Source organism: Acanthopagrus latus, chromosome 22 (genome assembly GCF_904848185.1).
Source record: "Acanthopagrus latus isolate v.2019 chromosome 22, fAcaLat1.1, whole genome shotgun sequence".
In the NCBI taxonomy this organism is placed as follows: Eukaryota; Metazoa; Chordata; class Actinopteri; order Spariformes; family Sparidae; genus Acanthopagrus; species Acanthopagrus latus.
The window spans coordinates 11,913,865-11,939,623 of record NC_051060.1 but is presented as its reverse complement, the minus strand read 5'-3'; the positions used below and the strand labels follow the sequence as shown (position 1 = coordinate 11,939,623).

Below are 25,759 nucleotides of genomic sequence, written 5' to 3'. Positions count from 1 at the left end.
ACTTCACATTATAAATGACCGTACTTCAAGTAAAACACATTTACACCACCGCCTCCCTCCCCGAAACAAAACAAATCCCTGGAACCAATCACCGTGACTCAGCACAAAGTGAGAGTATGTGGTGTAAGCGTATGCAAAGTCAGTGGAGGGTGAAGCTGTAAAGATGTCGATGGCGGGCCGTCATCGCGCCAGCCTCGTTTGGCAAGGGCGTCCCCACCCCCCCTCGACTGAGGGAGAGAGACCACTCAATAAAGCATGATGGCAATCTGGAGCCTAAATTGAGCCACGTCCCAGCCTCTGACAAGATGAATTCACTTAATAATGAGAGCATTTTGGATTTATGGGTAACGGCGAGGTGAGCCCCATCTCTCAACAGGCACCAGCTCTTAATTCTGGCCAAATCCACTGACTCACGGCCGCTCTGTGGATGTTAGTAGTCATACGTACGGCACCTTTTCAATCTGTCTACACCACCGCCAATGGCAGATCCTCCGATGAAGCCTGTCCGGCTTTATATTTGCAGATCACAGTGAGAAGGCAGCGTTGCCAGGAAGACAAGACCGTGGAAGAAATATTTGGCTGGCTCCTGCAGAAAAAAATAACTCTCTCTGTTTTCACTGGCTAACTTATTTAACACACCACGGGTGTCAGGAAAGCAGGATAGGAAGATTTTGCAACACTGATCTTATCCCAAGGAGATGCTTTTGGCCTGGATAATGCTGTTTTATACCCCAAAAATAAACATTCTTTTTTTTTTTTTTTAATCCTGGGATTGGTTTTGACAGCAAATAATTTCAAAGCAGCTACCTGAAAACTGACCGTTTACATGGCATGTGCCCCAGATTGCCTAGACCCCCGAAGGAATTGGGAGATAAATCTGAGATGGAGCAAAACGATAAACAGAATGGGAACAAGACTTTTGCAACACAAAAAATATACCTCTAAAAAAAAAAAAAAAAAACAAAAGGAAAAAAAGAGTGGTTATAACTTATAGACATATATGGCATGAGCTCAACATTTCTTCAGGAATTCCTAGAGTGATGGTTTTTCGATAATTGGGTGTCGTGTAGCTACAGCAGCTATATGCGTCGGCCCTGAAGCCACGCTGTAGGCTACATGTAGCAGACATAGTTGTTCAGAGTGAAGACAACATAAAAAAAGTGGACTACAGGTGCTACCCTTTTCAGTGACATCCTGTCAGACGTGGCAAAAAGATGAGAGCCCAAATGCCAGACTCTCAGGAGGCAGGCAGGATTGAGAACAAGAAAGCAAGCATTAATAAACAGCCGAAAACCAAAAATAATATAATCCAAAAAGCAACAAGTGACAAAATGTAAAGCACAAACACCACAGCTAAACAAAGTATGAACAATAGCAAAGTAAAATCCAGTAATGATGTGAGCAAGGCAGAATAAAGACATAAAGCCATAAAGACATAAAGCCAAAAAATAAAAAACACAGGAAGACACAGGAAAACGCTCAGGGGAACAACACAGGGTGAACTGCCAAAGACATCACGGAACACACAGACACACAAAGCAACACAATGAGACACAAGGGCAAAACTTCAAAATAAAACAGGAAATAGGGCAACCACAAACTCAAAACACGACAATAGACATCACCTTGCAACCACCCACTCAATCATCACAGTGATTAAAAGATCACTCAATTCTACAGTGTTGCACTTCAGGCTCTTCTTGAGTATTGAGACAAGGTGAACTTATCAGTATTTAACTCCAGTAAGGCTAGTAACTCTACTTATGGTTAGTGAGAGCAGATCTCTGTGTGCAGTCAGTGTTACTAAAGTCACTGATGACAGGACTTTGGAATGCTGCGCACAGTCAAAGCGTCTTAATGTTGATTGCTAAAAAATAGTTTGAGCATGCAGCAGCCCAGCCTGTCTCCTCCGCCTTGCCTAGAGACACTGCAGCTCCGACAGCCAAGAGGTCTGTGTGTTTCCTGGGGAAACTACAGCTCATAACCTGCTTTATCAGCACTGCTAGCTATATCTCGTCATCGTGGCCCATGGACCTTCTACTGACCGGTGAGGGAGCCATGCTTTTTCTACGTTTTGTTGAGCTTCAGCGCTTTTCTCAAGTCCTCCTGTCAAAAAATGTGAACCGTGTATTTATCACCGAGAACCATGACCACAAAGACATTGAAGCTTTCACGCTTCATCATGGAAAAAAAATATATATACAAAATCAGAGGCAAAGTAAAAAAAAAACAGTGGGATCCACGATAACCCTGTACCACTGATCTATATGCTAAGCTAACCTAATTCGAAAAAAAGCAATTTTTAAGCCTGTTTCACAAAAATGGTGACATATTTCCTCAGGGGGCAACATGTTTCGTCTCTGAGGCAACAACAACAGAAGCTCACAACCACCAACATGTCCTGACTTGGCCAGACTTCGAGGAAAGATGATGATGTTGAAGGAGGAGACCAACAGGACGGGAAGCCACAGCCATTCAGTCTTCATTCATTACTGCAGCCCAGCCAGACACTATTTGTGTTTACAGTGAGTGAAGCCCCATCTTAGTCATATCACCACCCAGCAGGCTCATTTTCCTCAACATCTTCACCTCATGCTGCTTTGCGCCGTATATAAGTCATGCATAGATCTGATGAAAGGAAAAAGGCAGACCAGGCAGCGTGCCTCTGAGAGTGTTGTTGGAATATTATGAATAATCGTGTGTTGTGAAACACTCAGAGTTTCATTACGAACACATGATGGATTGGAGTCCTGGCGCTCACTGTAGATGAAAGTGGCGGTTCCGATTTGGCCCAGCTAAGTGCGGCTCACCCTGCCTTAACCATTGTAAATGAGTTCTCGCTCACAAAGGGAGGTTGCCCTGCTGCCCGGCCTCACCGGGCCCCGCCTCGCTCCACTGGCCCCTGGACTCGCCACTCAAAGCCTCCTTTTTCCATTTTCCAATGCAGCCGGGAGCCAGCTGGCTTTATTGGAGTTTTTAAAAGCTATAGCCTCAAACATTCATCCTCTGTCTCAACACGTTCTAGACAGTTTCCCTTTTCCTCTCTGCCTCACTTCATCTTCATTTCTTGCTCGCCTCCTTCTCGGTGCACTGTAGACTTGCTCTCTCTTTTCGAAAACTTCCCCATTTCCCCCGCGCTCCCCCTTTTTCCCTTAATCCTCCATCTTATCCCCAGAGCTCACTCCTGCGGTGCAGTTTTGCCTAGCTTCTTCTAAACCCCTCTCATGCAGACAATCAACACTGCCGACACAAACGCTGGTTTCAGCCATATTAAATTCTCCTCCTTCCTCCTTTCACACTGAAACAAAGTCCTTTGAGTACCGGGGGGGCCTGCTCTCATCTACTTAGATTTAATTTAGGTTTCACAAAATGATACAAACACATTCGGCCGTCTGAGTCACGCTGAATGAAAGACCTGAGACTGGAGACACTGGCCTCAATTTTCTTCCAGTGCGTTATTATTATTCTGCTGGCAGCGTGTCCCAGGGCAAGGCTGTGGTCAGCCGCTCTCTGCGCTGCTCCAACAAAATAATTACAACGGACAATTGGAGGAACCACAATCAGTGGCAGAGTAGGTGCATCAGACGTGGTTATTCTTTCAATTTGACTCAATTCTTTGCTTTATGTGCATGCATGCTCACATTCATCAGCACCCTTGAGACTTAATTCTATGGACAACACGGGGTGTTTTTTTTTCCTCTGACGATTCCAGCCCAATTAACATCAGAACTCGAAAGCAACATAAGGACACAGTTTGAGTCAGAGTTTTTATACATATAAACAAAACTCTTGCCAAAGGAGACGAGATCTATCCCCAGCAGAATTGCTTCGTTGTGTATTTCTATATCATTAGTTGAGAGTATGTCCAAATTCTGCACAGCAGTGTGTCATCGCTCCTTGCCTGAAGAAATGAGCACATCTGTGGGGGGTTAGAGCCTCTCGGCGAGGCAAACAACGCAGCATCTGTGTTCTTGAAGATGCCTTTCCGCAACGAATAGGGCTTCTTCAAAACCCCAGTAAATCCCCTAAAAGAGAGACACACGTCGGAGTGCCATTTGTATGATAAATTGGGATGACAACTCAGTGGGAAATTAGCTAAGTACAAGTATGAATCCAAGCGTTGTAATTAATTTAGCACTCGTGCCTCCATCAGTAATATTACACTGAGATAAACAGTTGCTATGGTTGCTTTTCAGCCTGCCCATATTGTTCATTTCAACATGAGGGAGCAGTCTTGTAGTGCTGTTGCCAGTGTTGGGAGAATTAAACTACATGTAGCTGAACTACATAGCTTAACTACAGTTTGCTGTAAGTTGCTGGTAGTTAAACTACCTTTTGGGTAATTTTTTGTAGTTTAACTACAATTTACAAACTACAGTTTTGGCCAATAACATGAAATATTTTTTGTATTAAAAAAGATCTATGTAATATACATTTTATTTTATTTTTCTTTGAAAAACGGCATGTAACATGTCATGATGTGCTAAGCCAACGCTGCCTCTGATTGGCTTGCCCTGGCAGCACTCAAATGCTTCACAGAGTGGGTGGGTCTGTGCCATGAAGGCAGTGCTCATATGGCCTTCGTGAAGTCAACAGATGGGCCCCCGCAAAATGCTTTCAAATCTCTACCCCAAATGTCCAAAGTGTTTGTGAAGTTCAACACTGGTGTCCCAGCCAGTGCAGCATGTGAGCGGCTTTTTAGTGTTGGTAAAGATGTTTTTAGTGCCACAACAGAACCGGCTGTCTGATTAAAAGTTTGAGAGACTGCTTATGTGTGGTGTCAACAAGCGATTCTGCCCTGGCATCTAGTTCTAGTGCTTAAGTATTAGTGCCTCTGAAGTTCCTGTGATGTTGACCAAAAATGTCAGCTTTTGTTCCTTAAAAAATAAAACTTGAGTGGAGAGGCATATTTCTGCTGGCATGTGAATTTTTTTAGGCTATTATATTTTGTTTCATATACACCATATGTTGATTTATTTAACACTGAGTTAAATGAGTATAAATAGTTGCTAAAGCTACTTTTTTAGCAGTAGTTTTACAAACTACTGCCAGGCTGAAGTACATGTAGTTTATTTAACAAGCTATGTTTGCAAAGTAGCTCCCCCAACACTGGCTGTTGCCCTGACATGGAGATGAGTTACTGCTGACTTGCAAAACACAAAATGGCATCCAATTGTTTTAGCCTGGCAGTATTCCTTTTAACTTAGGTTCTATAGCGATGTTTCCATCAAAATATTTTGATTTTTAAGTAATGCATTAGAAAAGGTTAATACAACTAGCTAAGTTTGAAGGTACTGTATTGGGGGGGGGGGGGGGTTGCCTTTTTGGTAAAGACTTAATGAGCTCATGTCTGGGGTTGGCAGGATTGTAGAAGCACGGAAGAAAAAGCTACTTTTCAAAAGTACCCAACTAAAAAATCCCGCCTTCAGAGCCGCTCCACAAAAACATGCGAGTGCGAGAACTCCCCGACTAGACTCACAGCAAGTGCCCCGTAGCCCTCACTGGTCAGCCACGTTAGCTGCTAGTCTGAAACGTTCATCAAGCTGTCTTGGATATTTTTTGTCAAAAAATATATAAAAATTGTGAAAGAGTCTGTTGTTGCCATAGCGGCTCTGTTCTATGGCTCAATGCGGTGCGCTTTGTGCTACTCAGTTAGCGGCTGAATGGCAGTCTGTCACTGCTTACTCGTCCTTTGTCTCAGGAACTGTGTGCTTCGTGGTACTGTCGTTTCAGGAGATATTTGCACACAGAAATCCTGAGACGCAGGTAAAGGGGTTTGATAGACGAATGGTGCTTCAGTGCTTCAACAAGAAATCCTTTATAACCCAGAATGTGCTGAAAAGTAGTTGCTGAGATGCTGTTGTGACGTGCAAATCACCAAAAATTCGGCTTACTTTGCTGTGCTCTTCTCTGCTGCTAAACAGTTTCTTAAACTTTGTAACAAAGAAGAAAAAGGAAAAGAAAAATGCATAAGCTCAGACATTTTAATTTTTAATAATCTGCTAAGGCTGCATCTATAACCACACACTCTGCTCGCACGTCCTATTTGAGGAGAATTCTCCTCCACAATTTCAGTTTCATAAGCTGGTGTTTATCAAATTGTGTATTCATTACCGTGATTCATCTGATTACAGTGCAAGAGGCCGTTGATTGCAAGTTTATCGATTTATAACCATGAGCGTACAAGTTCCATGTAATGCCGGCTAGGCCTCAGTTACTGCACAGCAATTTGACATCCCTGCTCTCACAGGCCGACATGAGTGTTTCATTGACGTTGTTTTTCCCTCCTAAAGCCTCACATAAATACCTCAGACTCACATTTTTTTAACAGTGATTGCCTACCGTGATCAATCCGTCCATAATCAGTGAAATCATGTTCAGTTTTTCACATCCCCAAACACCAGCCAGGAGATAAGTCTGCAGTCAAACAGTCAGTGATTTATGCTGTCGAATTCACTTAGCACTCTAATAAGGTTAGAAAAGTGTTTCATGCTGTGTGATGCGCCAGAGAAACACTGACATTTAATTTATTCCAAGACATATTAATAGTCCCAGACATTACTTAGTCTCATATGGCATATATCTGATAGAGCTTCGACTAAAAGCCTTAAAAATAGCACGGAGGAAAACACAACCCCTCCTCTGCCGTCACACTCGTGTCAAATCCCTAAAATACCGAGCCGATGGCAGGTGAGAAATAGACCTGTGTGAGCCAGACAAACATTTGGCTCCTCAAAATAACTCTCGCACGGGCACGTTATTATTAAAAATCTTATTACCTTCCTCATCCGTCTTCTTCAACTTATTTGTCTCCATTATTACAGACAGCGTATCGTCGTCTTCATCACCCTCGTAATGATCGCGGCCGCCGTCATTATCATCATCATCATCATAAGTGTCATCGCCCCTGCTATAACATTAGTATTATTACGCTGTCGTGGAGTTCTCGCTCATCACCAAAAGGCCCGGCTCTCTGAGGGAGCTCTCGAAGAATCCAAGTGGCAGCGAGGATTCAGTTGAGAGCAAAAACCTCGTTGATAAACACTCACATGAAGATTAAGTCTCAGTTAAATCCACAGTAATATCCAGGGAGGAGGTTGCGGAAATGGAGGCACACGCTGAGTACTGTACTTTAAGGTCATATTTATCACATTTGTATGCAGACAAATCTTTTTTTTATTAACTCATCTACAGAGCTTGTAGAAAGGTGCATTTTGTGACAGTTGCTTCCAGCTTCTATCGAGGTTTGTTAGCTGATAGGGTCAATCAACAGTTCTACAGTACGCTCCCAAAACGTGCTGAAGCCCTGACATTAGCTAGCTGACGTTAGCAAAGTCAAAGTTAACTGGCATTAGTGACTTTAATGTAGGCTAGCAAGCAAGAGCATCATTAACATTAGTTTTTGCAACATTGATGTTTGCTAGCTAACTTTAGCACTGTTAGCTGATGCGACAAACTGGCCACCACTTGAGGAGGCAGATAAGTTAAAAAATAAATAAAATAAAGGAAAAAGGCAGGGTTGTGATGTGAATGCAAAACTTAGGACGAGTGGTGCAGTTTGTCGTAAAAAATGTACGTGCCAACCTCAGTTGCAACTTTTCAGACTTTACAGCTTGTAAATTGGTCAGTTTACAGAAGACATGTACAGTAATTTTGTAGTAAGACACTTAGCAGTGCTGACGTTTGAGCAATGTGACGGCAGTGAGTCTGTTAATAGCCTAATGTTAGCACTTTACTTCTGGCGCTTTAAAATCACAAAAGTGTTCTTTTTTGAGGATCATTTTTCCAGAACAAAACTTTTAAGTATCATAAACTTGTGTTTGACACAGAGCTTCTTTTCAGCGATAATCCAAAATCCAATTTAAAATTAAAGTCTCTTCGGCTTTTTGTCAATGGAACCAGAGCGACTCTAATTTCCGGGTTAGCCTACAAAAAATTGTAATCACTACAGCACTCTTTTTGTTTAGTCTTAATGAAATTGCAGCGTGATTTTGGTTTGCCTAACCAAGAGCCTTACATACACTAATTGTTGACTTCATTCTACCCAGCAAGAATAGATTAAACTTAATAGGATGATGAAAGGACACATCTGTTGTCTGTTTACCCCACATTTACTGTTACTTGTTATCAGCCACTCGCCTCATTTTTTAAACCTTTGTAATGTTGAACTTTAAAACTATAAGCACTTGGACAGAAAGTAGTATTCGGGTCAAATCGTGAAAGACTAGAGTCCCAAAACAGCTGTTCTAAAACTGCTGCAGCAACATAACAATAGGTTGCCTTCAGACTGACAGCAGGAAACAGCAGTGACTGTGGTGGTGTGCTAATGAGACATCCCTGCCTGAGCGGCAACTCTGGAGAGGACGCAGTGCCTGAAATTTGAAAAACACATGTCGACACACCCCCCCAACTAACAACACTGACAACAATGTCACCGTCCACCGTGGTGCGTCACTCTGGATATCACTTTCACGTCACTCTCATCATAGACCAAATCGTGAGACATCTGCCAGTAGTAGTAGTAGAAGAGACTAGGTTAGACATTTAATGCCTTAACGCAGTAGGCAGCACAACAAAATCCTATTCAGACCCATTGAGTTGAGCCGAAGGTAGGAAGCTCACACACGGACGTGTCAAAAAGAAAAAAAAAAAACAATCCCTAGACCTTCTGCAGAGCTAGATGCCACAGTGGGAAAATGTGTTTTCACATAATTTGGTCGAACTAACCCTTTAACATCTAGACAAACAAGGACTAGAATCCCACTATTGTCAGCATGATTGTTATGATTTCTATCAGCCTCATCATGCTCGTAAAAAAGATAAACAAATAAATAAATATTTGTCCCCTGTATTTCTTTGTCCTCGGGCTCATCATCATAATCATTACCCTCATCGTCGTTAGTATTGCCTCCGACAATCTGCAGAGAAGCAGAAAAATGGAATGATTTTCCTGCACCATGTAACAAGGATAGTGGTGGAAATGTCAGCGAAATAGCCCGCAGGAGGAAGGAGAACAAAACAAACAGGGGCGATAGCGAGTTTTGATCTGCTATTTATGAAAAAGTGGAAAAAACAAAAGCAGGACTATGAAATCGATAGCTTCCTAAATCACCTAAGAGAGGGTTAGCAGAGGCTCGCGGGCAGCCCTCCAGCTCAGGGACCAGCAGTTTACGGATCCTCCGTCGCGCACACACACACACACACACACACACACACACACACACACACACACACACACACACACACACACACACACATGCACACACACATATCCTCACATATCTCTCAAGTAAACACACACCCACTTGCATAACTCAGAATGCCTACCTTTCTTTTTCGCACACAAGGGTGGAAAGATGACACCCACGCACACATACAGTAATCCCGCCCTTTTCTGTCACCCGCCGCACGCACACTCTGACATCCGCGGTGACAACCCCCGAAAAACACATTTTTTTTTTATAAAGCACCCCCCGCCAAAAACACACACTCTCGCAGCCCCTCTCTCACACGGAAAACCATAAATAAACAACCTTTCTCTCTTTATCTTCCCCTCTGTCACGCACACACACACGCTCACCCACGCAAAAATCATGAATGCACACCTTGTCTCCTCGCCATCGTAAACACCACACAAACTCCCCTCCAAACTCACGCACACACACACAAACACACACACACACAACACACACACAACACACACACAAAACCCTGCCTTGCTCAAGTCAATTCAGTATAAGAAAGTAAAGCTTCACCTGGAAACTACATCATGCTCGTATTTTCAGGTAAAAGCTGTGCGTTGAAATACGACAGGGGGGAGACGTTGTAAATACACACAGTAAACTGCAGCCCAGAGATATACCGAGCAAATAAATATGATGTATGCGAGTTTTGATTGTAACGTGCACGCTCGTGTGCTGTTAACTCACATCCCAGCTATAAATAGCTAAGCTGCAAAAAAAAAAAAAAAGTTTCCCTCCTAAATGACCTTTTTTACTGCTGCGCTTTGACGCTGCGTTAGCGTTTGAGGAAGTGAGTTTCTGGGCGAAATGAGCACAAAGCTGATATGTTTTTTTTCATTACAGAGAAACGCACTAATCATGTCGCACTCATCCTTTGTTGTCTGCGTTTGAAGTCTGCGCCGTTTGCTGTGTTACTACAGCTCCTCTCGGACTCCGCCGAGGGTTGCCTGTTTGTTTGTTTACGCCATTGGGGGGTTCGGCGGCGGCAGCGGCTGCTCGCTCAGCACTTTGCAACCAGTGTCAACCGGAGTGGCTAAGGTGAATGCCTGGTCAGCTAAGTTTAGGCCTTTCCACCGAGGGAGAAGCGCTTTATATGCAGGCTCATCTGCATACATTATCATGATCAGGGATGACACGCAGCCAGAGCATCCTTCCACACTCCCTCAGCGGGTGGTAATTAGAACCACAGCGCTCGTTACGTCCCGGAGAGACCGGACGAGAGTGACAGGTTAGAACAGGAAGAGTGGGGTGAAACAAGGCAGAGTGACAGGGAGAAAATGACACATGAGAGGAAGTGAAAGGGGATGGGGAGAGAGGAGGAGAGGGAGAGAGGACAAGAGTCATACCGCCAGATAAACAAAAGGCGGAGGCGAGATGTTTGTTGAGCTGAGGGGGGAAAAAAAAAAGCGAGAAGCTGCGCCTGTATCCTGCATAATATACTGTATGTTGTTACATCTGCATGAGGGCTGGTAGGAGTGCAACTGTGAATAGGGAGAGGGGGATGATGAGGCAGAGAGAGAGAGTGGAGGCCAGAGCTGTTTTCTTCTGGGCAGGAGGCAGGATGTGAATACCTAATCAATAGCCATCAGGACTCAGGAGGATTTACTGTCTTGTGCTGCAGGACCCAGACACCCCAAGGCAATCCGAGCGCTCAGACCAGAGCAATGGCGCATGAACGCCCCAGCACAGAGAGCTGCTGTGATCCAAACAGGGAGGAGGGTCTACAGAGGACGGAGAGGACAGAGAGGACAATCAACATCGTTTTTTTTTGGGATGGGGGGGGATGTAATTCATTCCCTCTGACAGCAGGAGCTGTGTCATGCTGCATACAGCAATACATTTTCAGATTGCAACCACTTTCCCCAGTGGTGCTACACTGGAATACAAACCATCTCGTCACCCAGCGAGCCTACTAACAGTCCCAACAACTCACCTTCCTAAATAAAATTGCTTAAATGAAAGGTTCCCAGTGACATTATTGGCCACTAGTAGCGCTGTTGATTAATGTGTTTATTAGAGCATGAATACCTTTCATGACTGGACCAAGCGGCAATCTCAATGAATTGAGGCGGCTCTTGGCGTGGTTTAGGTTCGGTCACATCAGTCAACATGCTGAACAGTTTTTTCAGTAGAAATAGAGTGTAAACATAAATAATGTCCTTTAAAGTGCCGGGATGTCACAGTTTGGGTTTTGGTTTGCTTATTTCCTGTTTTTTTGATTTAGATTATATCCTAATGTGTGGAGTGTTGCTTTCTACTTCCTGTCTTTGTCTGTTTTCCCACCCTTTTTTCTGCCCATCTGTGTCAGTTAATCGTTCCTGTGTATATAATTTCTCCCTCAACTCTTTGTTGGTTACTACTCTCTCGGACTCGGTCGGGTTCTGACAGAAACCTTTGTTTTTGAATCCTGCCGAATAAAAGAAAGAACTTGGTCTGTTGACAAGAAAATCCAACAGGATACCTTTAATCACAACTTTTATTGGCTATTTTGATCTCATCAGAGACTTTCATTTGATTCATTCATTTACAAGAAAAACCCACATTCATTAAAATTTCTGCAAATGTACCCGTGTTAGCCAGCTGGCTAATTTTCAACTGCAGTCCTTTTGGCGAGATGTTTTTGAAACCCATAAAGTTGTAAAGTAAACACGATGGAGATGAGAGGACAAATGTAAAGACAGCAACAAAAAAGAATGATCTGTGATCTTCAAGTCATGCAGATCAACAAAAACAAACAGCATTTCAGAATATATAGCTGAGTAAGCAACACGAAGGAAGAACATGCAGTCAAGCAGTTCTGACCACAGACACCTTTTGACACGTGCAGAGCAGCAATAATGATGATCTTGATAAGCTGTTGCAAAAGAGATGCAGTTACGGGTTAGAAAATGCTAAATGGTAACCAGGATATGGAAAGTAAGAAGCAGGTTAGCCAGTTACAACAACGATAATGATAAAATACAGTCAGAACTATACAGATAAGAAAAGTTTGTGTGTCTGACTTCCCAAAAGCAACATCTTTGAGACTTTGTGTGGAGGCGTGGTGGGCGGTAGCGTTTCTCACTTCGGTTGATAGACTGTTCCACAGCTGAGAAGCTCTAATAGAAAAGCATGATTGGCTGAAGGAGCCAGAGGTGAAAGAGGTTACACAGGTTCTTATTGTATTTTGGCTCGCTAGAATAAGTTTGCATGCTTTAATTTCTTACACTGTCCAGTGCTGTGGCTCTGTATTCTCCCTCTGTGTGAAACACTCTGTTTTAGCTGAATACCCAGCCTGCTCTGATTGGTCAGCTCACACATGCCTGAGTCAGCACTGCTCACCATGTCTCTAGATGACTTTGTTGTGGTTTTAGCTTCCAGTCACCTGCATTTCTACCTTGAATATGGGCATCAACCATGCACATGTGTGACGTGGTGACGTAGTGTGAGTGACGCTCAGTCCCAGAATTAAAGGCAGACCACTGACGAGCATTTCAGGTGTGGTGTTTTCTGTGGGGGAGAGGAACTTCTGTTGGTGCAGACTAGGATTTTGAACTTTTAAGACCTTTAACACTCACAGAGCTTTATACACACTGAAGGAAAGTGAAAAAGAAACTCAGTTTTCGCCAGTATCAGCCTCTGTCAAATTATCTTGAACATAGGTCTGACACTTTTCTTATTAAATAAACAAAAATGTAGGATGTAGCAGGGTATTAAAGGCAGCTAAAATATATAGTTGTGTAGCAGGGCTGGTGGGCTATGGATTATGTGTGATTAGATCAGTAATCTGGGTGCCAAACACTGGTAGCATTAATCAGAATGTCGGGCAGTGGGGTATCTGTTGCCTGGAGGCGAAGACTTGGAGAAGGTTAAGCTGGAGGAATACACATGCTGTGAGAAGTTTATCAGGGCGGAGAATATCACATCGAAAGCTCAGGAGGGGTTCAGCCTGATGCTCAAAATATTTAGTTTGTTTGGATTGTATTCTGGTGCCAAATTAAGTGGATATAATAATATGTTTTGAAGGCACAAGTAAAGATTCTCAAAGTTTGGGATTTAACTTATAAAACTCCACGTTTGTAATTGTAAATATGTCATCCTGGCTCCCTAATATCCTGGACAGATGTCATTGTTTAGAGACTGCTTGTCTGTGGAGGAGCCAGTGATTTTCAGATTCATAATGTTTTAGGACTGAAGGTTTGTCAGTGTGACTCAGAAAACTCAGAGTAGTAAAAGAAGCTGTTGTTCAGTGATGTCAGGGTCGCATGGGGATTGTAAACGCTGAGTGTTAGCAGGCATGCAGCTGTTTGTGAAGGTGCAGTATGTAGCTTTCGGGAAGGAAATTTAATCAGAAAAGAAAAAAATCATCATAGATTGATTGTCATGACTCAATCAACTGAGCAAACACAATTTCATACCGTTTTCATTGTTTACTTTTGTGGAAACCAGCTGTCTAGCTTCACTGTTCAGGGTCTGTATTCCCTGTGAGCACAGTTTGTTTATTCCATGATAGAAAGATATCCATCCAGTAAATAGTTCTCTGTTACCTGCTTACCTTTTAAATACTGTAAATATTGCCCTTCAGAGTTTGAATTTCTTTCCCCAAACCAGATTGTTCTCCTTTATCCGCAGACAATAATTGCATTAAAGGATAAGTTAGCCCAAACTTGAAAATACAGTCATTATCTTCTTACCCTCATGTTGATGGAAAATCCTGTGAAGTTGTGTAGTCCACGAAACACTTCTGGAGCTTCCTAGCAAAACAGTGTTGCAGCATTCTCTAAAAAAAGTGAAGTAGATGGGGGCTTCATAAATTAGCTCCATGTTGCTTGTCTGATCCAATCTACGTGTCTTGAAGCCCGGAGATCCCACATGTATTTTGAAAAAAAAACCTTATTTACATCCTCAAAGTGCGGCCGTGCTTGTGCGCTCACTCCAGACGGGGTGTGTGTTAACGCTTTTAACTTAGCAGCTACAGTGAGGATTTTGACTTAAAGGGTGCAAATAACACCTTTTCAAATCAATTTAGGATCTCTGGGCTTCTGGAGGCATGGATAACAACCTGACGAGTTGTGTGGAGCCATTTCATTTTCTTGTTCTACTTCAGTTGTTTAGGGGCAACACTGTTGCTGTTTTGCTCCGAAGCTCCAGAAATGTTTTGCGGACTACAGAACTTCCCCCCGACTTTCCATCAGCATTGGAGATGAGTAAGTAATGACTGAATTTTCATTTTTTGGTGAGCTTATCCTTTAATAACTATGCAATTTGCATAATTATGAATACAAAGAGGTGGTGCAGGTCTTGTTAAACAGATCCTGCCGTAATTTTTGATAATGATTGTAGGTGACATATTGGCACAATGCTGGCATAAATTAGCAGTGAGGACGCCTTTCATTTTGTGAAGCAATGGGAAAAATCATTTACACATGCATTTCCAGCCTTCAGAGAGAGGGTGATGTTGAATCTTTAACAAGGTAACTAGCATTCTGTTGAAACAGAAATCCACTCACTGCTGAGCAATGATGACAAGTCAAGCTCAGGGGACACAAAACTGGAAAACAGAACTTAAGGGATGATTGTGTGATTGTCTGGTTGGCACCAGCTCTTGGATTAACTCCATTACGATGGTGCAGATTAACAAAAACAAAACAAAAACAAAAAAAAAAGTGTTATACTGTGGGTTGCACAGCATGGCCACCACATGGGTGATAATTACGAATAATTACAGATGATACTGTTTGTTTTCCGGGTTGTTCTGCCTAATTTTGAGAACAGAAACCGGCTGTTAATTACTTACTTTGTCGCTATCTTCCATTAATCTCGCCTGCTCATTTGGGGTACACGTATACATGCGCCGTGGAAACACGTCAAATTATAGGTGAATGTATCGAGTTAATTAAGATTTCAAGCTTGATGTACATTAACACTTTGCACTTCTAACCTCACTCTGATAAATATGTCTCATGCCGCAAACACACAAGCACTGACACCCTTAAGCGCGTGCCGACACACACACAGAAGACCCCTCAGGCCACGCCAGAGCGGCCTTGACGTTTATGCTGATCTAGCATGGCAACAGCAGATATTGCTCTGCACTCCCTCTTCATATTGTCTGTGCTCGGCCCGGCACGGTTCACTTGCTCACCGCTCCGCAGCCTGGCGGCAAATAGACTGTGAACATCTAGACTGTCCATCATGGAGGGGAGTTTGACAGTCCTCTGACAGGCACGCTGAATTGATTCTTCAGAGCCGCTGTTTATTTTCGCCTGCCTCACCATCCCCGTTGCTCGGTCGGGTCCAGTCTCCCTGCTTGCATGAATTCAAGGTCCAACCAAGCAACCCACCGGCCCGCCTCCCCCTCCTCAAGCCACCCAACCTATCCTTGTCACCGCGCCGCACAGCTGACACTGACAAAATAACAGGGGCGCGTGTTTCCCTACTCTGTTTTCGAAAGCCATTTGCAACATGACAATGAGTTATGAATGGCAGCAGTTGGAAAAGGGAGTGTAGCACAAACCGGGGTCCTTCGCTCAAACATACACACATTATCCAATTTTCACCCATGCAGGCCAAACACACACACACGCACACACACACTCACACATATTCATACAAGAATGATGCCTGGGGACAAACATTTTTCCCCCTATAGAAACACATGACTGATCAATACACACACAGAACGCTCAGCACCACTCCATCCTCTGAAAATCATGTAGAGCCACAACTAATTTGTTCGGTAGGAATCACAGTATGATGTTTGTTTACAGCATGTTTGAGAAATTAATCCCTTCTGGTGATTTTATTCTAACCAAATTATGAGTCTGTCTGTCTGTTCGTAGTGTTAACTTATTGCTTGATTCCTAACACTGTAAACACAGGAAAAAGATCGCTTACATCCAGGGTTCGAGTTACGTGGGAGCCTGTGAAAGCAGTAAAATCACACATCTAATACATCACAACAACTATTAACTACTACTACTATTCAATCTAAAATAATGAATTTAATTGTATTTTATACATTAATGATGTAAATAGAAACATGTTTTCTATCAAATCTGTGTCAGTGGTAATGACAATATCCCAGATTCCCTTACAAATAGTGTGATTTTAAGAGTGGCTGCATCATTAGGAGAAACTTAACAAACTTTATGAAAAGGCCATGCCAAATTTTAAAACTTTGTTGCCTTCTTGTAAATTTGGCATTGAATATAATACACTAGGATGACCATTTCCTTGTAAAAGTGTCAATACGTTGTGGCATTCCTGTAAAGGCCTGTCTTCGTATCTTGTTTTTGAAGTGGGATTCACCTCCCAGCAGCATGTTTGAACACACTGTCTTAACTGATTTCACCACTTGCAACAAAATAATTGAAGTAAATAATATAGTGACGTGATGTGAACTTCTCCTTTGGAGAACGAAGAAAGTGGAGAAAGTCACCAGACTCAATGTAGCACTACCCTCAGTTATTCTGCCAGGCTTTACAATTAATGATACTAATTATCAAACTAAACATAGTATTCACAAACTCTGCAGTTATCATAGAATCATTAGGTTTCAGCAAGTCAATGTTACTGTCACAACAAACCAAAAATACCCTCAGCATTATGTTTTTCATATAACTCAGAAATCCACATTAAATTGTTTAATCCAGGTTCTCGGAGTTCTATGAATGTAACTAATGAATACGTTTCTGGATCTTTCAAGAACAGTTAATAACCTTGCATTCAAGAGCAGACATCACAAACAAGGCAACCCGCCTCCCCCTTTTGTTGGCCCTGATTTGTCAAAACGTTTCATAGCCTTCTAATCCGACCTGCAGTTCTTTATCATCAGTCATCACTGAGCCACTGAACACTGAATCTTTGCTGAAACTGTTGAAGGTAATCTGTCATTCTGGAGAAGTCACTGTGGTGAAGTCACTGTTAAAAGGGGCAGCAAAACCCCTGATATTTACAGCATTCTCCTGGGTATAAAGCAAACAAAAATCGGAAAAATCGTTGATAAATGTGTAGAATGGCAATACTTAAGGATCGCTTTGATATCAAAATGGTACCCTTGCATTGTTATAATATAGAAAGGGGAGGCAAGCATCTTGTTCCAGCCGACAACATCCTCCAAAACACTTAAAAATATCACACTTTCAAGTGTGGAGAAAGAGACCAACAGGAAACTTGTTCTAGGCAGCAATTACAACATGTCCTCTAAAACTTATTTTGATGGGCAGGTTAGTTGTACAGAAACCTTTTTCTGCAGCAGATGGGAATTTCAAAACTCACATATACTGACAAACTAACTGAGTATAACCCCTGACCCCTCCCTAATCCATTACTAATCCATCACCCGTAGGTCGCTCTTGCCTGTACGCCCATAAGTGTACCACACATATTTAGGGGAAATATATTCACATAAAGTCTAGACAATTCACGGAACAATCTCAATCTGTCTCTGGCCTTTCCCACTGCATCAGGAATGCATGAGCGAAGGGCGGTCATAAATATCCGAGATAGCCCATTCACATTCTCAGTCAATACACTCTCCAGTCAGTCAGGCCGGCGGTAATCAAACTAAGAAGTCAGCGCTATGACAATATCACTCTGACCTCAGCTCTGTCGCTCGCAGGCACAGGCACAAGATCATACTTCTTCGTTAGCCGCGGCGCCGCGCACCGCCTTGACATCTCGACTGTCTCACCGTGAGAAGGAAAATCTGCACGAGACGGTCCTTTTTATGTTTCACATCGCTGACATCAGGTTGGAACAAAGAACAGAAAGAAGATCCGCAGTGGGAGTTCGTTTTTTATTCAGACACTGTAACCTTTATTTATTCAGACAGGTCCTCCAGAGGTCGGACATTTCCACTCCAACTGGCTTCTGTCCTGAGATTCTGCCGCGAGTTTAATAACAAAGACAAATTAATTAAAAAGTATTTCCTGACTTATTAAATATTTAATATGATAATGCATCCCTTATTAAAAATGTATTACAATTATGTGAAATATTGACTTGAGTTAATTACACATTTATCACATGTGAAAGTGTTTACATTAGCAAATTCATACATGCCTTCTCTGTAATTAACTTGTGACAGCCAAACAATTGGCTCTGTGAGGCTGTAATGCTCATTATTAAAAAAAAAAAAAAAAAAAACCCCACAAGAACACACAAACAAGGTTGTGTTACATAAGCTGCGTACATGGTAATGTTACACAGTTTCTGTGAAGCTGGCATTAGCAGAAAGGTCAACATATTCAGTCACTCGGGAGAGTATGAGTCTCAGTGGTGCTGGCTGTGCAGAGATGAGGAAATAAGCAACAGCGATTTAACAGAGTTTTACTGTATTCTTGGTGTGAGGTAATCACAATGTGTGTGGTTCTGGTTGTTATTTCTGTGTAATTAAGACATCAGATTTGTCACCACTGACACAATCTTAGTTAGGCCTGTTAACATGATGAATAAAAGCCTATTACTACAAAGCAAAATCAAAGCACAGCTGGGGTTGACAGGAATTTCATACATTTTGAAATGGTTGTTTTAACAATTTGAATTTTGACCAGATGATGATGTGAGATGAAAAGCAGTCTACATGTCTGAACGCGTGGTCTGAACCAACAAATTCACATCAGATTTAAAGATTCCTCTTCTCGGGATCATGAACGTCTTGATGGTACTTGAGGAAGGCTTAATAATACCCGTATTTATATCTCTTTTCAGGCAGCGACCTCAGGTGGGTGTAGGAAGTCAGGTGAAGTAGTATAACGAGCATGACATTCCACAAAGTGTGGAGGTCACAGATGGATGGTTAAGTCTATCAAGCATAGGACTAGACACAGGGGACCGCTGTTCATGCCCAGTGTGAAAGGGAAAGTCAACAGTGAGTTGTTATAACTTTGCGTCACATACGCTGTGTCAGTAGGTCACGTTTGTAACATACATTCGTAAATGAAATTGCCAAAGAAACAGCTGTTTTCCTAACCCTAACTATGTTGTTTTAGTGCCTAAATCTAACCAAGTGGTTTTGGTTTTAGACTGCTGTGGCACATTTCTAAACAATACACTTGATTACAGCATTGACTAAACAAATCGAAAAAACCTCTCCATGTTGATTGTAAAACTGAAAAGGTTCTATAGACTCATGGGACATGAAGCAGTATTGGCAGCTATGCCAATTTGGTTTTCGGTTTCCCTTCGCAGGACAACAAGCTGATATTGGCAGTGCGGATCAGTTTTTGTTTCAGTGCCATTACTATTTTTACCCCCAACCTATTAAAGCTCTGTCTCTCTCCTGTGGTTTCTTGGGGGAAATGGGCCTCTATCCCTGCGTTGCAGCTGGTAGCATCTGCATTCAAACCTCTGTAGTTTTATCCCACCTGTTCCCTTGCCAACATACACACACACTTTAACTATTAGCAATAAAGTATATTTTTACAATGCTCTTCCTCTGCTGTGATTTAATAGATGTTCTGCTGAATAAATCATTGGAGCTTGTTTCCCCAGCGTTGAGATTTTGGAGATTTCTCTCAGTCTCTGTCCCAACGGTCTGATGCTGTGCGTTGCCTAGAACAATATTCTTTGATCCACAGTAATTCTGTAATTCTGGGTGTTTTTTTCCCCTCCTGCATTGATCCCTCCGCCACTTTTTCTCGTCCCCACCCACCTTCTTATCTTTCTATCCCTCAAGCTGCCTCCATTTGTCCCCTTCCTCCTTACTCTTGCTCCCTTCCTCCCACTGTTAGAGAAGAAAAACAAAGTTGGATTAACGGTGAAATAAACCTGTTGAATAATATATGAAAGAACTAGAAAAAAAATGCTTTAAGTGTAGGTATAAATCTTAGCTTAGAATACGTTTTTTTTTCCAAGTTTCAAGTGTTACACACCTACAAACAGCACATTTCTTGAAGCTTTTCTTGTAGACAGTGATGAAGCACCAACACTAAGACCTAGAAAATATTTATTTATGGTGGACAAGACAATTTGATTTCATCTAGATTACCCCGAGACCACCAAGTGCTACCAGGGTTTTCTCCCCTAACCCAGAATGCAGCAGGGTGTCTCCACATCCCCAACAGGCCCTTATTTACTGTGACGTGCTTCACGTCAGCTTGCTTGTGATGCAGCCTGCAGCCTGGCCTGCTGCAGCTTACAGTCTCCATGATGTCTCTGCACCTGCTAAAGAAGGAGGGTTCTCACGCATCCTCCAGGCTACAGGGTGACTGAAAGCCTCTAATGATAATGAAATGTTGCCAAAACATGCTAGCAGATCAGCTGTTTCTAATATAGCCACAAGCTCTTCATAACGTCAAACGTAGCCTGGTTACAACAAGTGACTAATAAGTGGGGTTTTAAGCACCACTGAATTAAAGAGCGGATAAACTCTTGATAGTGATTAGCTGTCATTGAAGCGTTGTATCATAGGCCACTGGACATGTTTCAGTTCCTTGAAGACATTTTAAAATGTGTTAATTATTCATGTTTTCAAATAAAATTCCTCATATTGCACCTTTAACTTCATTAAAGTGCCATTAATTAATACATAATCCTATGTATTATGTATCATAGATTATCATAACTACTGAATAGATTTGCATAAAACTTTTTGGGGTGGGTTTTGGCCCAGAATAGTTCCATTTAACTTTCGGTGCAGATCTGGATAAAAGGAATTTTAATCACTGTCTTTCTCTGGAAATAAAACATGGATCATCATATCAGGCATATTTAGGTGGCTATTAGTGAGTACAAATGAGAACTGTTGGGCCTTGGCAGAGGTATGCATTCTACTGATTCTACTTTTACATGTTCTTGACAACATCAGAACATGGCTGCCTGCTGGGGGTTGGTGCATTGATGTGTGTGACTGCAGTCCACCTGCAGGCATATATGAGCACAGACACAGGACAGTATGCATAGTTAGAGACATAAGGAAATACACACATTACACACCGCAGTGATCCTTTCTCATAATGAAAGCCCAGGCTGACGCAGAGTAGAGGGAGGATAACAACAACCCCGGTAAGACCTAAATAAAACCGAGTGTTGTTCCTGGAGATGAAGTGGCCAATCCCTGCTGTTCCCTAAAATGAGCGTCCCCTCTGGGCACCGGCTTCAGCTCCGATGAATATTCATGAGAACATTGCCGGTATGAGGGGGGAGAAAGTTATCTCCAGCGAGGAGTCACAGGGAGGGTGCTACTTTATCAGATGTCTGCAGGATGCGAAGGTGGCCGGATTGGAAGGTTGTGTTTGTATTTCTATCTTTCTGGGGAGTGTGACGCTTGAGACAAAAGATATATGAAGAGGCTGTTGCTGTGGGGACAGCTGACATATGGACCAGCCAGACATATAAAAACCGAGAGGTCACAGGTCACAGATACAAGATGTAAACATGTGGGTGGGAGCTGCTGTGTGTGATTTTACAGTAGTAAATGTAATACTTCCCGGGCGTATACATCAATCCCTGTCCAGGGGAAAAACAAGCAGGTACGGAGAGAGGCATCAATATCATACTGGTGTACGTTATTAGAAGCAGATGTTTAAAGCCGCATGAGGTGAGATTTCTTTTATGACATTGCGCTTTTGTTTGACATTTAACTGCAGTGAGGGAATTAGAATGGAGCTAAAGGATAAAGACATGCAGCAGAGTTTCCTTGACGGAATCGAATAGGGGACTCAGCGAGTTAAATGGTTTGTATCTTAAAAGCAACACACAATGGCAGTGTCGTAGTGTATGTCACCCTCACCTATCATAGTCCACAGACCAGCAGTGCTAAGATACTGCATCGAAAAAACACAGTTTCTCCTATTAGCCATCTACTTCTATTGGCCTTGACAGCCTTGTGTGCTTCCTCTGTCAGCCATCACATGACATAACACGGCAGGATGTTTAAACTTCAGGAACACAGCAAAACACCTGCAGAGATTTCACTACCTATAGAGCTTTTTATTTAAGATGGCACTGACAACTCACTAGTTTCAAACCAGTGATTTACTTAATTGGATGACACTATTGTAAAAGTAAGGAGTGTCTGTAAGTGTCTTTCAGTTGCTTGGGAACATGTTTTACTTTCCATTTCCTTTGTTTGTCTGTTTCCCTACTTTTTCAGTGTAGACCTGTGTTGCATTAGTTCATTAGCCCTTGTGTATTTAAGTTTGTGTTTTTCTTTTACTCTTCATTAGTCTGTTTGCGTCCCCGGCATCTCTTGTGTTCCAGTGCCTGGCCCCTGGTCCTCGTGCGTCCTCCATGTTCCTGCTTTGTTCTTCGTGGCTTGAGGTTTGTCTTCAGTTTATTTTTTTTCTCTAAAGTCTCTTTCCCCTGACTTTCCTTCGCCTGCCTTTTGTCGTCTCCGTTTTGGACTTCAGCATCTATCAGCTTATCCCCGTAGATCGCTTTTTGTTATTCATCCTGCCTGCCTCTGCGTCTGTGTTTGGGTCCTTTTTTGATGAGATGTGACAAATAATATGTAAATAGGAAGTGACTTTTGCATCAGACGCTGAGCTTGTATAAGAAGAAGTCAGATCCTTAACTTCTGTGAAAGTACTTAGTCTACAACATAAAATAAAATGGCCCCTGTGAGTGTTATAATACTATTATATATGCTATTATCAGATTACTATTGCTCACACATTACAAGACAAGATCAGAAGCATTCTGGTCTCTCTAGGCCTTGATGTGTGTCCTCCAGATATCTGCTGGCTACCACCAGACATCTCGCCGAAACACAGCCGATGTTTTCCCAGATTGCTCATGTATTCATGTGTGAGCATCGTTTCACTGCTGTAGTAACTCAAGGTGGAGCTTATTTTTAACAGCTGATTGATACACATCATTTTTTACCAGGCTGGTTGGCTGTCACCTTCCTCGAATGTGACTCTATGGCAGCTTGTAAGAGCGGAGCTAGCAGACAGAGCTGAATGACAGCTGGTGCTCGAGGAACACACTGTCAGATGTTCATGCCAAAAACACGCTGGAGGGAGCCGAGCGCAGGCCTTTTTATATGACACTGTAGACTATTATATTCCAGTAATACATGTAAAATATATGCAAAGGATGATACTAGTGGATTACCTCCAGTGATTTTAGGATGAGGCCTTTGTAACCCACCGTCGGATTGACGGATTGTCTCTTAATCGTGTGCAGTTAGCAGTTCGTCTTTTGTCATCGTCGCAGAAGTTTGTATTGATGGTGAATTAAAACAGGTGAAAATAAGAAAACAGAGGCTTTATAACAAAATGACATGCTTAATGACAACAGGCCTTGAGGAGCTGGAATATAGACTAGTTTTTCTCTGCTGGGGTTAAAAAAGTCCTTTTTTTCAGTTCATGTGGGTGGAAAATATGCAGCTTGCTGTATATGAGTGTGTAGGTGTATCTAAAGCGACGAAGCAAATAGGAGCCTTTTCGATAAAAAAGAGTAATTACAACTGGTTCCTTCACAGACGGAAAAATCCCATAGGTGCATCCAGATCTGCTTTTTTGTTGCAGTTTTCTAACCGTCGTTGCTAGCAGCCTGTCTCGGCGCTTGTTAGCATCGCAAAGCCTTCAGTACTCAAGACTTCTGACATCAGAAGAAGGCAATATCTGTAATAAAAAAAATAAAAAAACGGAAAAAAAAGAGAGAAAAGTCGACTGGGCTTTTGACAGGAGGAGAATAAAAGGGCGGAACATCAAAGCAATGTGTTTTGATATTTTTTTCACCAGCTATCTGGAAAGTGACGGTTGGGAGCTGACAGTAAAGGCTGGCAGTAAGAGCTCCTTCCCTCTGCCCCGGCCCTTCTTGTGTTTCTGTGGGCGCTACATGCTCGGGGTGGATTGGTCTATGAGTTGAACACTGGTGATCTCTGCTGGTGTTTGTTTAACTTCTTCCTCCTTTCTGCCAGAGCTCTGACAAAGGTCTCCCTCTCTCTGGCCTGTGGTGTTGGAATTACCTGACAGACGTTGATACCCGGCAGTCGAACGCCAGCGCACTCTACCTGTGTGCATTTCGTACGACCCCGACGCCACTTCTGCATTAAACAACAGTATATATATACACCTCAATGGAGAGTTAATGGCAGCACTTATACCAATTATACTCCGGCAGCTCCTGTGCAATCCTCCCACCTAGAATCATTACCTCAAGTCACTAATGGGTCTAATTGCAGGTCCATTCTGAGATTCTTCTTTCTGAATCCCATAACCGTGCCTCACGCTATGAAAATCCTCACTTTTATTAAATATTACTGGCTCTTTCACTTCATCTACAACTGAACATAATGGACCCGTAGCTCATCTTTTCGGCGCTTAGCAACCTCGTCTTCTCGGGTTTGGTTTCTCCACCTCCTCCCCTGCCCTTTCTGCACCCTTTGTCATCTCTCTGTCTTTTTTTTTTCTTTTCCCTCTTTTGCTCCGACTCCCCAATCTCACCATAAATTGGATGGCAGGCAATTAAGTGAGTTGTCGGAGGGCTCGCTGACAGCAATTACAAGGTGTGTAGGAATTCATGTGGAGATGCACCGCCCCGCACTTTTGATTTTCTAGACGGATCTCTCACTCTTGCTCCCTCTCTCCCTCCTCTTAAAAGGGTTCAAGAGAGTGAGGGGGAAAAAAGAAAAGGAAGCAGGATGGATATGGAGACAGAGATCAGGAAGAGACGGCACAAAAACGAAGTAGAAGAAAGAGAGGACGGTGGAGAAGCGGCAGAGGGGAGTAAATGGGATCGGGGCTCAGCCAGGGTTCGTCAAAGACTGTAGGGTGAGCTGAGAAGAAGCTGGAGTTAACCTCCACAAGCACTCAAAAGAGAGCAAACACAAACACAGCCGGTTTTAGGAACACATAAACGCCTTACAGAAAAATGTTGGCATACACAGTTGTTTTTTTCCATCACTTTAAGGGGGTTCGTTTTTGGGAAGAGTTGCGAAACTCCAAAAAAAGGGAAAGAAACTCGGACACCCCCACACATTGCGCGGGCATTTTCAAACCTAACAGGATTTTCCGATTCCAATTTGATTCTCTGCTTTTTAAGAGTCTCATACTCACTCTGAAAACCTCCCCCTCCATTTCCTGGGATAATCTGATTCCCATTCAGCCAGTATCCTGTTAGAAAAACAACATCCACGCAGTTTCGTCAGTCACTGTTTTTACACCGGTTTGTGCGTCCTCCAGTAGGCTGATTTCTTCGACACCATGTAAACAAGAATCCTTGTCTCTGTGATCAGGGTAGAGGATTAGAACAATCTGAGTTCCGCTCCCGGAGAACGCTGATATCTTGGCCGCGGACATGGGTAAAGACTGAGCGAGCAGCAGATTGGGTGGAGAGAAAAAAAGAGAGATAATTATGCCCGATGCATTGTGGCGTTTGAAAGAATTCAATCCAAAGTCAGATTAAAATTGAAATTTACACAAAGTAGCCTGTGGAAGTCTAAGGCCCCCGTGTCCCAGTAATATTCTTCAATCAGTGCCGGCTTTTTTTCAGTTGTTCTCCCTGAGGAGGGAGGGTGCGTGGCAGAATGTGGACGCCTACAGATAAAAGTTCAGCACCCACTGTCTTTTTTCAGAGCGCTCCAA

The 25,759-nt window shown here is 42.7% G+C and overlaps 1 long non-coding RNA gene across 2 annotated transcripts; it reads left to right on the top strand.

Annotated features, from left to right (window-relative positions):
- Positions 1-1,673: 1,673 nt before the first annotated feature.
- Positions 1,674-24,940, top strand: LOC119013037. Of its 2 annotated transcripts, none has more exons than XR_005072669.1 (3): positions 1,674-2,047; positions 2,342-2,525; positions 24,777-24,940. It is a non-coding gene; the product is annotated as an uncharacterized LOC119013037 (long non-coding RNA). The 2 variants fall into 2 exon arrangements; XR_005072668.1 differs by lacking the exon at positions 24,777-24,940 and adding an exon at positions 10,864-11,142.
- Positions 24,941-25,759: the final 819 nt, after the last annotated feature.